This window comes from Thalassophryne amazonica, chromosome 11 (assembly GCF_902500255.1).
Source record: "Thalassophryne amazonica chromosome 11, fThaAma1.1, whole genome shotgun sequence".
Taxonomy (NCBI): domain Eukaryota; kingdom Metazoa; phylum Chordata; class Actinopteri; order Batrachoidiformes; family Batrachoididae; genus Thalassophryne; species Thalassophryne amazonica.
In genome coordinates, this window is record NC_047113.1 from 94,627,653 (window position 1) to 94,639,606 (window position 11,954).

At 47.7% G+C, this 11,954-nt stretch overlaps 1 long non-coding RNA gene across 1 annotated transcript; it reads left to right on the forward strand.

Moving 5' to 3' along the window:
• The first annotated feature begins 1,083 nt into the window (after positions 1-1,083).
• Positions 1,084-8,620, forward strand: LOC117520205. The gene is made up of 3 exons (XR_004563567.1): positions 1,084-1,094; positions 4,004-4,007; positions 8,485-8,620. It is a non-coding gene; the product is annotated as an uncharacterized LOC117520205 (long non-coding RNA).
• The last annotated feature ends 3,334 nt before the right edge of the window (positions 8,621-11,954 follow it).

Sequence of the window (11,954 nt, forward strand, 5' to 3'; positions counted from 1 at the left end):
GAAAAGTGTAGGAACACGGACCCACAACAGGGGGCGCAAATGAAAGGACAATGGAATAAGCCAAATATAACAATTTAATGTTGTGAATGTGCACAACAGAGCAACAGACAACACAGTTGAGATCAACAGTCAAATAAGTTATGGTGATGTGTGCGCAGGCTCGAGGATAGGAGACGCCCCTCCAGAAAAGAGCCGGATCCCACAAGCCTTCCACTCCACCGGACCTGAAGCAATCCTGGAGCCACCAAGCACTGGGTCCCCAGGTGGCCACTGCCTCCGGCTGTCAGATCGGGTACTGCTGGCAGGAAGAACAGACAGGTAATGGTGGGTGCGTGAACACCCAGCAAACAGTTCAACATAAAGGTGGAAAGCACCTCCACCTCTCAATCACAATGTACACGGAGCTTGTACAGATCCTGAAGTCACACTTAAACAGAGTCTGCAAACTCAGAATTATGTCAGTCAGCACAGAAGTAAAAATGTTACCACTGTATGACACCAAAAGGCTGAGATGTTTACTTGTCGGTAGACGATTTCTCGGCAGTGAGGTGAAGATGCTGCCCGGCTCTTATGGAGATGTGGATGGTGGTGATGAGTGACAGCTGGCGTTGTTGATGAGTGACAGCTGCCACCCGGTGCCCGGCGCCCTCACGTGCCTGAAGCCCGCACTTCAGGCAGGATGCCCTCTGGTGGTGGGCCAGCAGTACCTCCTCTTCAGCGGCCCACACAACAGGACCCCCCCCTCAACGGGCGCCTCCTGGCGCCCGACCAGGCTTGTCCAGGTGACAGGTGTAGAAGTCGGCCAGGAGGGCCGGGTCCAGGATGAAGCTCCTCTTCACCCAGGAGCGCTCTTCGGGTCCATAACCCTCCCAGTCCACTAGATACTGGAACCCCCGGCCCTTACGACGGACGTCCAGGAGCTGGCGAACTGTCCACACAGGCAGAAACTCCTCCAGACTTGCGAGGAGAACTGTCAGAGAGACATTGGATGGAATCCCATGCAGACGCAAGACGTGGTGGACCAGGAGGTCTGCAGTCTCCTGGGCTGTCGGGAGCTTCGGGAGGGCCACGAAGTGGGCCGCCTTGGAGAACCGGTCCACTATCGTGAGGATGGTGATCATGCCCTGGGACGGCGGGAGGCCTGTGACGAAGTCCAGGCCGATGTGGGACCAGGGGCGGTGGGGCACAGGTAACGGCTGGAGAAGACCCTGTGCCCGTTGGTGGTCTGCCATTCCCCTGGCGCAGGTGGTGCAGGCCTGGACATACTCCCGGACGTCGGCTTCCATAGACGCCCACCAGAAGTGCTGCCTGACCACTGCCATGGTTCTTCACACCCCTGGGTGACAGGAGAGCTTGGACCCGTGACAGAAGTCCAGGACAGCAGCTCTGGCTTCCGGTGGGACGTAGAATCTGTTCCTTGGGCCGGTCCCCGGGTCCGGGTTCCGTGCCAGGGCCTCCCGGACGGTCTTCTCCATGTCCCAGGTGAGGGCTGCCACGATAGTGGACTCGGGGATGATAGGTTCCGGTGGATCTGACAGCTCGACCTTGACCTCCTCTTCATGGACCCGGGACAGGGCATCAGATCGCTGGTTCTTTTCCCCGGGATGGTAGGTAATCCGGAAGTCAAATCGCCCGAAGAACAGTGACCAGCGGGCTTGCCTGGGGTTCAGACGCTTGGCCGTCCGAATGTACTCCAGGTTCCAATGGTCTGTGAAAACCGTAAATGGTACCGCAGCTCCCTCCAACAGGTGTCTCCACTCCTCAAGAGCCTCTTCCACCGCAAGACGTTCCCGATTGGCGACATCATAGTTCCGCTCCGCCGGGGTCAACCTGCAGGAAAAATAGGCACATGGATGGAGAACCTTGTCGGACTCGCCGCTCTGGGACAGCACGGCTCCTATCCCTGAGTCAGAAGCATCCACTTCAACAACAAACTGGCGATTGGGATCGGGCTGCACCAGAACGGGTGCAGACGAGAACCGACGTTTCAATTCCCTAAACGCGGCTTCGCACCGATCCGACCAGGTGAAGGGGACTTTAGTGGAGGTCAGGGCCGTCAGGGGGCTAACTACCTGGCTATAACCCTTAATAAACCTCCGGTAGAAATTTGCAAAGCCGAGGAACTGTTGCAGCTTCCTACGGCTTGTCGGTTGGGGCCAATCCCTCACCGCCGCAACCATGGCCGGATCGGGTGCGACGGAGTTGGAGGAGATGATTTACCCCAGAAAGACAAAGAAGTGCGGTGGAACTCGCACTTCCGCCCTTCACAAAAGCCGGTTCTCCAACAACCGCTGCAGGACCTGACATACATGCTGGACATGGGTCTCAGGATCCGGGGAGAAGATGAGGATGTCGTCCAGGTATACGAAGACGAACCGGTGCAGGAAGTCCGCAAGACGTCATTAACCAATGCCTGGAACATCGGGGGCGCATTGGTGAGGCCGAACGGCATGCCAGGTACTCAAGTGACCTAACGGGGTGTTAAATGCCGTCTTCCATTCGTCTCCCTTCCAGATCCGAACCAGGTGGTACGCATTTCTAAGATCCAATTTGGTGAAAATTTGGGCTCCATGCAGGGGCGTGAACACAGAATCTAACAGAGGCAGCGGGTATCGATTACGAACCGTGACTTCGTTCAGCCCTCTGTAGTCTATGCATGGACGGAGTCCGCCGTCTTTCTTGCCCACAAAAAGAAACCTGCACCCATCGGGGAGGTGGAGTTCCGATCAACCCGGCAGCTAAGGAGTCCCGGATGTAGGTCTCCATTGATTCGCGCTCAGGACGAGAGAGGTTGTACAGCCTGCTGGACGGGTACTCAGCGCCTGGGATCAAATCAATGGCACAATCGTATGGACGGTGCAGGGGAAGAGTGAGTGCCAGATCTTTGCTGAAGACGTCAGCAAGATCATGGTACTCCTCAGGCACCGCTGACAGATTGGGGAGGACTTTAACCTCCTCATTAGCTGTCACACCGGGTGGAACCGAGGATCCTAAACATTCCCGTGGCAGGTGTCACTACCCCAGACGGCCAATCAATCCGGGGATTGTGTTTAATATCCATGGAAACCACAAACCTATCAGAGGTAGAAGGTGTTATATAAAACACAATCTCCTCCCTGTGTTCCAGACACACCAATGTCATGGTTGTGTCTGATGTGTGATTAATGGGAGAAGGGGACATCTAGTGCCCGTACCTTCAATGGGGAAGGTAGTGCCACTAGAGGGAGCCCTACCTCCCTGGCCCATCTGCTGTCCAGCAGATTCCCTTCAGACCCCGTGTCCACCAGTGCTGGGGCGTGAAGGGTAAGATCCCCACAAAGGATCGTCACTGGGATGCGTGCTGATCTACGGGCTTTTCCCGCGTGGATGTTATGGCCCACCCTTAACCCAGTCTTTAAGGGCGGGCGTTGTAGTTTAACCGTTTGGGGCAGTTTCTTTGTATGTGCTCGTCAGAGCCACAGAAAAAACACTCCCCGCGAGCCAGCCTCCGTTGTCTGTCTGTGATTTTACTTTGGCCCTGCTCGTGTCCATAGCTTCGTCAGCAGGGGGAGCTGTGGCTCCATGGAGCTCTCTGACTGTGGAGCGTGGAGACGGCGGCACCCTTTCGGACCCGGAAGGAAGAGGACGGCTCGTGCCCGGCCAGCCCTTTGCCCCGCTCCCGACGGTGTTCTTCTAACCGGTTCTCTAACTGTATAACCAGGTTGACAAGCCCGTCAAAATCCATGGCTCATCCTTAGCCAGCAGGTGCTCCTTCAGGACCGGAGACAGTCCATTTACGAAGGCGGCGCGGAGTGCAACGCTATTCCAGCCGGACCTCGCAGCCGCGATGCGGAAGTTGACTGCATACTCGGCTGCACTCCGACGTCCCTGTCTCGTAGACAGCAGCACAGTCGAAGCGGTCTCGCCTCTATTGGGATGATCAAACACTTGTTTAAACTCCCTCACAAACCCAGTATATGTCGTTAGGAGCCATGAGTTTTGCTCCCAGAGCGCTGTAGCCCAGGCGCGTGCCTCTCCTCGAAGCAAATTGATGACATAAGCCGCCCGGCTAGCACCTGACGTGTACATGACTGGACGTTGTGCAAAGATGAGCGAACACTGCATTAAGAAGTCCGCGCACGTCTCGACACAACCTCCATACGGTTCTGGTGGGCTTATGTATGCTTCAGGGGATGGGGGGGTTCATTTAATCACCACTGGAATGTCTGTGTTTTGTGCTCGGTCGGCTGGAGGAGGTGCTGCAGCAGCACCTGGAGTGCGCGCTTCCACCTGGGCGGTGAGAGCCTCCATCCTCCGATTGAGTATGACGTTCTGCTCGGTTACTAAATCCAACCGAGCAGTGAAGGCGGTTAAGATTTGCTGCAGCTCTCCTAACACGCCTCCTGCCGACGCCTGTGCACCCTGTGTTTCCATTGGCAGTTCAAGCGATGGTTGACGCCCCTCAGGATCCATGACGCTGGCCCAGAAATCCTGTTGTGAAAAGTGTAGGAACACGGACCCACAACAGGGGGCGCAAATTAACGGACAATGGAATAAGCCAAATCGGCAGTGAGGTGATGATGCTGCCCGGCTCTTATGGAGGTGTGGATGATGGTGATGAGTGACAGCTGCCATTGTTGATGAGTGATAGCTGCCACTCCCGGTGCTCCGGCGTCCTCACCTGCCTGAAGCCCCGCACTTCAGGCAGGACGCCCTCTGGTGGTGGGCCAGCAGTACCTCCTCTTCAGCAGCCCACACAACACTCTCCAGACATCAAACAGTCCAAGTTCTGTTATTGTAGTATTGACTTGTCTGGACAAATGGGTTTTATTCCTCTTTTTGTTTGTGGTATCAAGCTTGTCATTTAAAATCATATTAAAGTCCCCTGCACAGATTAGGAAACGCTAATTTTCCAAAATTAATATTTCAAACATTGCCTTTAAAAAAAAAAAAAAAAAAAATCACTATTGGGAGGTACATAAACTTTTATTAGGGTAACTGTATTATTATCTGTTTTAACTTGTACATAATTATATACCCTTGTACATAATTATATACCCTTGACATATTTGAGTTTTCCCATCATTTTATTTAATCTTCTACATCATTTATCTGAGGATCTTTGGAAGTTTTGTAACTTCTCCTTAGCTCATTGCGCTACTGATGCATTGCTCCTCCACCTCGCCTCCACGTGCTGCCATCCCATCGCCATGTCGAGTCGTGCCTCCGGTGCTACGTCAGGCACGGGCACCGTGGTGGGATCCTGCATCTCCTCCATGAGACCGTGTTTCTTCAACTCTGCATTGACCTCACTCTTGTTGCTATTGGAACAGACCCCCGTATCCCAGTGAATCGTTGTCCTGGTGAATGGTGTTTGGAATCTGATCCCTTTCTCCTTTTAGAATCTTTTAGCAGCATTGTATTCTTTTCTCTTTTGGACAATCTCCATTGCGTAGTCATGGTCAAATGACAGCGTTTTGTTTCCCTGTTGTATTTTCTCCTCCCACAACCTCTCTTTAGTGACATATTCCAGAAAAGACAATGATTGGTCTCGGCTGGTGTCTGACGGCTGGTCGCTGGCACACTGAACTTGCAGAGAGGTAAATTAAGCTCGCATTGAAGCAGGTTTTCCACAAACGTTATAACAGACTCACCCTCTTCCCCTTCGCTAACTCTGTAAATACAGATGTTATTCCTCCACAACCTGGACTCCAAATCCGTGAGCTTGTCTTGTAGGATTTTTTGCTGGTTCAGTAAAGGAATCAGTGAGTCGTTTGCGTCCTGAGCCCAGTTTCCCATCTTCTCCATCCATGACTCCATCTCGCTCACTTTCGCACCCTGTTGCTGCTGGTCAGCAGTGAGTGAAGTGACCCTATGGTTCATCTCTTCTTCAAAGCTTTCCAACTTTTCATTCATGTCTCTCCTTAGAGCTTCACCAAATGCACTGAAATCAGGCTTCGTATCTCCTCCATGATGCTCTTCAGGCATGTGCAAATGTCCATGCTAGCATGTTCTGTGATTTGATCTAGCTCGGAAACTAACTCACCACTGGCTTCACCCTCCGAGTTTTTAGACAGATTATTATAGGCCTTCAAGACACTTTTGTTTCCTCTTCCCACTCATGGCAACTAATTTATTTCCAAAATTTCAAACTTTTCGAGTTTTAGGAGGAGTTCTGCATTCTGCTCTATTGCTTCACACCTTACCTCACTATGGCGTAACCAGAAGTCCTTGAATGACACTTTATGACAGCAGTCATAAACATGTATGACATTGACATAATGTTTATGACACATTCATGACTGTGTCATGTAAGTTATGACAGTGTCATGTCACTATTATGATACCTTCAAGTGAAGTGTTACCAAAAGTTCTGACAGTACTGAAGGCTACAAAATGTTATAACCTGTAGATGACATCTTTCGCTCTGAACCTGACCGTATGGACTGGGCTCAGAATGCTGTCCGATGTTTGCGACTGTGCCTTGACACTTCCCGAATGTGGGTCGAATTTTCATTCGGACGGTATTCGGGCTCATTCAGCCTCTAGTGACATGGGGGTATTAGCACTGTTTGTCCAGTTGTAAACAGGGAAGTGACTTTTGCCTCACTCACGTTGAGTGGTGACCTCTCATCTGCTTTGTGCTACAATCTGGGCATAAGCACCAACCCCACTCAGCCTCAGGGTCAGTGCAGGACTTACTACTTATTGAAAGCAGTTGAACATCCCATTTAGTGTTTATTGCATATTGCAGATATGTGAATGAAGCATTAGTATGATTTTTAAATAAAAGACGTTTTATGAAAGAAATGTCACATTTTTGGTGTTTTTTATTTGTTTGTTTTTTTGTTTTTTTCTGAATCAGTTTTCCACTCAAATTTTGCTGGAGTGTAGATGACAGTAGAGATTGTTTTTTTTCTGTTGCATCATTTATGACATAATGTGAACATTTCTGGATTTTTTTACACTCACCTTGTCCCTGAATGCTTAAGGACAACAATACTTTTAAAACAAAATAAGCTTTTATTCTGAAGCAAGTTTTAACCTCCCGAGTCTCCCTTAATGAAATTTTGCTGTCAAAGTATGTTTTTTTTTTTTTTTTGCTTTATCAGAGTTACCAGTGCTCTGTGCAACTTTCAAGTCTCAAATAGCTTGTGGAAACAACAACAAAATTAGTTAATCCTTCCTAAAATCCTTTCCATCAATTTTTCATGCTTAGTGTCTATTCTTTTCAACCCCTAAAGCACAATTCCAGAGCACTGAATATATATCTACCCACCACTCCCCAAAAAGGAACACCAAGAAACCTTACCCATCTTATTTCCTTTAGTCTAGAAATGAAAGGCAGCATTGGCCTTCATGTGCACACAATGATTCCACTGTGTGGTTATGATTTGTAAAATGCCATCATTGCAGAGGTGCCAGAAAAGAAAATTGTTGTCCATTTCTGAAAAGCATGTGTCGATAAAATAGGATTTTCCAGGGTGCTATCATTAGGCACCTCGTCCTTTTCACTTACTTGTAGACCTTTGCTATATCACTGGATGTCTGCTTCCCTCTATCATCTCTCAGCTGCACATCTCATGATAACAATGTTTTGCTGAAAACTGTCATGAATGTTTAGTCGAAGTACCTTTGACAAACAAACTGCAGACAACAAGAAAAATCTAACTTTCCTCCTATCTCCTTTCATTATGCTACATAAGTAACCCTAGAAAGAAAAACAGTAAAGATGAGTGAACACGAAAAGTAACCTGATACTCCCAGATCAATCCATTAAACCCATGGGTTCCTCACAAAAAAGACAATTCAGGCACCATGGTGGCTTAGTAGGTTACCACTGTTGCCTCATAGTGAGAAGGTCATGGGATCAATTCCCACCTGTGGCCTTTCTGTTAGTAGTCTGCATGTTCTCCCCATGTTTGTGTGGGTTCTCTCCGGGTGTTCTGGCTTCCTCTGCCATCCAAAGGCATGCAGGTTAGGTAGACTGGAAACTTTAACTTGTCCATAGGTGTGAATGTGTTTCTTTGTCTGTATGTACCCCTGCGACAGACTGCTGTCCTGTCCAGGGTGTACCCTGCGTCACACCCTATGACTGCTGGGATAGGCTCCAGCTCCCTGCAACCCGATCTTGGATAAGCAGTTGACGTGTGTGTGTCTGTGTGTTTGTTCAGATCAGCCCTTCAGTCACCCTTCTTTGTACACACAGAGGTCAAAGGTTATGTAGAACAGCACTGTAGCTGGAAGGAGTTTGTGTCTTCTTCACTTACAATGACTTCTGTGTTCAGTGATTATTTCTTTCATGTCAACATTCATGTCTGTTGAGTAGCAACCATTAACAGATTGTGTAAAACATGGTAATGTTTACAATACAGTCAGTAAGGTTGACAATACAATGAGCAATAAACAACTCCAAATTAGAAAAATGTTGGGGCAATATGTAAAGTGCAAATGAAAAAAACAAAAAAACAATTCTTCAATTTACTTGAAAGGACATTTCATGAGCTGCTCTATGTGTTTCTCCAGGTGAACCTGGAGTTGTGTCACGAAGGGCTTCTGGCGTAAAACTTGTGCCAAATACCAGTGCGGATCTGGCTGCATCCGCTGTGGCGACCCCAAACAAACGGGAGCAGCTGAAATGGCAACACACACTTGAAAGGACATTTCTTGTTTTGTGTGGTCAACTGCAATTCCATTGTTAATAACATCCATTCCTACATTTAAAGAACGGTTGTACACGTTAAAAAAATTTGGAATGCTACAGCATTTACTACTTTGTAACATCACCATTTCTTTTCATCACAGATAAATGATGTGGCATTGAGGAAATCAAGCTACATAGGAAACCAAATAGAGCCATTTTTCATTTTTGTACACATTGTATTTCATACTTTCCTCTCATTGGAAGCTACTATAGAAACATTTAGAGGCTGTTATTTCTGCAAAAGGAAGATCTACTAAATATTTATCTATTTTTTTTTTTTCAATTGGGGTGCCCAAATTTATCCACCTGGCTAATTTTGTTTAAAGAATTATTGCATACTTTCTGTAAATCCTAGAAACTTCATTTCACTTCTCAAATATCACAATATCACTGTGTTTATCTGCTATATGATATATTTAACTGAAATTGCTGTTGCAAACAACCAATGATTTATAAAGTGCATTGCAGTGGCGTGTTGAGAGGTGATGGTCTACATGGCATGATATGTGTTTTCCAGTTGTGAGTAGGGAAGACAAAGCGGTGAGCTGCAGTGGCTCGCCGGGGACACACCCACCTGTCCAGTGCAAATCACAGCTGGAGAACACATATCTGCCATAAAGAACATCAACTCTCAACACACCACAGCAACACACACGTATGGCCGGGCTCTCGTGACATGCTGATCATTATTTTATTAGTATTATTTATTATTCTTTGTTTTGATTTAATATGTTGTGTTCATCCTGTGGGGGTCAGCTGAGACAGTGATTCTGAGCTGGACACGCCCCATGTCTGGAGCGTGAAGCAAAGCCATCACACATGAATGAGCTCATGCTCTTGTTCTTATTGTATGCATTTTTTATTTTAACGTTTCTTTTAATTGAACACCCAAGTGTCACTCGCACACTTGCCTGACAACATGCATGCCGAAAAAGTGCTGATGTCAAACTCTTCTGCCATTTCTGTGGTAGTCAGACGACGTCCCAGATCAACAAAGTGTTTACTTTGGAAATGAACGGCACATTCCACTGTTACAGGGGTTTTTTGTCATGAAAAGACGTGCGGAGGACTTCACGCGTCGGGACGGAGGCGCAGGGCACAGAACAAAAAGCAACACCGTGATGAAGCCTCACAGGACATGTTATGGCACGTCCAGCTCGTCCACAATTTCTCGGATAGTCACATGACTGAAAAGCCACCGAAAGCCGTCTGAATTTTCCGAATGGTGCAAGAGCTGGGCATGTTAGGGCTTGTCCTGTGAGACCAACACGGAGGTGCTTTCGTCCCTCGCCATGAGCGGCTCCGTGGTGAATTTCTCCGCTCCTCTTTCCATTACAAAAACTCCTGTAACAGTGGAATGTGCCGAAAAAGTGCTATGTCCAGCTGTCTTGCCATTTCTCTGGTAGTCAGACGACGTCCCGGATCAACAAAGCGTTCACTTTGGAAATGATCTGGTCGTTTGAGCCTGTTGCTCGCCGCTCGGTGCGCGGCACGCCATCCGCCACTGTGGGCCATCTTTAATCCAGTTGTAATTGTCCTTAATCTGTGTGATCCCTATAAGATCTTCACCGAAAGCCATCTGAATTTTACAAATGGTTTCCACCTGGCTGTCTCTCACACTTTCTGAAAAAATTTTGATGAAGCAAAGTGGCAGTTGATCAGCCAGTTTCCTGACAATGAAAATCCGACGAGGGGGCTGGACCACTCCTCCCACAAGGCGTGCTCACAGGTGAATGACGCAACCGACAGGCGTGAAAAAACTCACGCATGCGCACGAAGATTCAAGCTTGGCTGATGCAATCACACATGATTCAAATCCATATAGTTTTTGCAAAAAATAAAAAGGTCGGATAGTTTTCTAACAGACCTCGTATACTGCAGATTATTATCAAGATAAAAAAAACCTTTAGATTTTGAAGTGTCAGATAATTTATCTTATTTTAAGGGTTAATATCTATTTTAAGTGCCACGTGGACATGCTTATTTCTAGATTTAACAGTCTTTATTCAAGACATCTTGTCAAGTAAAATTATCTGTCCATGCAGCAAGATAATTTCCCAAAGATTTAGTGTTTAGTGCAGCAGTTTACTATAGCCATTTGCAGGCTCTGCAGATGTGCCCAAGAGACAATCCTACACATAGTTGCAGGATGCAGGATGAAAACTGGGACAGCATACAGAGAGGCACAACCAAGTGTCAGGAATTATGTACAGGAATATCTATGCTTTCAAAATGGTGCCGCATATGGAACTGCGCTCTCAAACTTTGTGTGTGTATTTTTTCCCCACTCTGCTCACCTTCTTTGGTCTCTTACACCAGGGAAGAGCTCATAAACATTGGACTGCCATCTGTTTGAAACTTTTCGCTGGTTTGCACCGAACCAGGGAGTTTTAAAAATGTTTTGATTGGTGTAGCACCAGCTCTGGTTGGAGTTTACAGGTGAGGCTGGAGGGGGAAGCGGGTAGGAGCGCTAATGAAACTAAGATGGCAGGGGCTGCGCTCTGCACTCCCATCAATTCACCTCACCAATGTATGCTCTCTGTCAAACAAGATGGATGAATTGCTGCTCCTCAACAAGAAAAACTCAGACCTTGGCAGATCTGTGGCATTTTGTTTCATTGAAACTTGGCTCAGTGAAACATATCCCCGACAGCGCTCTGCACCTTCCAGGCTTCAAGCTGCTGTGCACAGACCATGTAACAGAGCTCTCTGGGAAGATGAGAGGAGACGATCATGCGTTTATATAAAATAAGGTTGGTGTACAGATGTCACGGTATCAAAGAGGACATGCAGCCCAGAGCCTGAAACGTTTTTCAGAAACTGTCACACATTCTATTCACTGCGGGAGTTCTTCTCATTCGTGCTGGTCGGCGTATATTTCCCACCACAGTCGTGTGTAATGGAGGTGCAGCAACAGCTCACTGACCAGATCCCAGGCATTGAGAGGAAGTATCCAGACTCCCTGCTCATCATTCTGTGGGATTTGGACTGAGCAAATCTCAGCAATGTTCTCTGTAAATACAAACAGCACATAGAAGTGCTCACCAGGGAGGCAAACATTCTTGACAACTGCTACACTACAATAAAGGACACATATCACTCTGTTCCCTGTGTAGCTTTCAGACTCCTTGATCAGTGTCAAATCCACCTCGTTCGTACCTACAGGCAGAAATTAAAATCTGCAAAGCCTGTAGTGAAGATGGTAAAGAAGTGGACACATGAGTTGAGGCAGGAGTGACAGGCCTGCTTTAACTGCACAGACTAGAGTGTC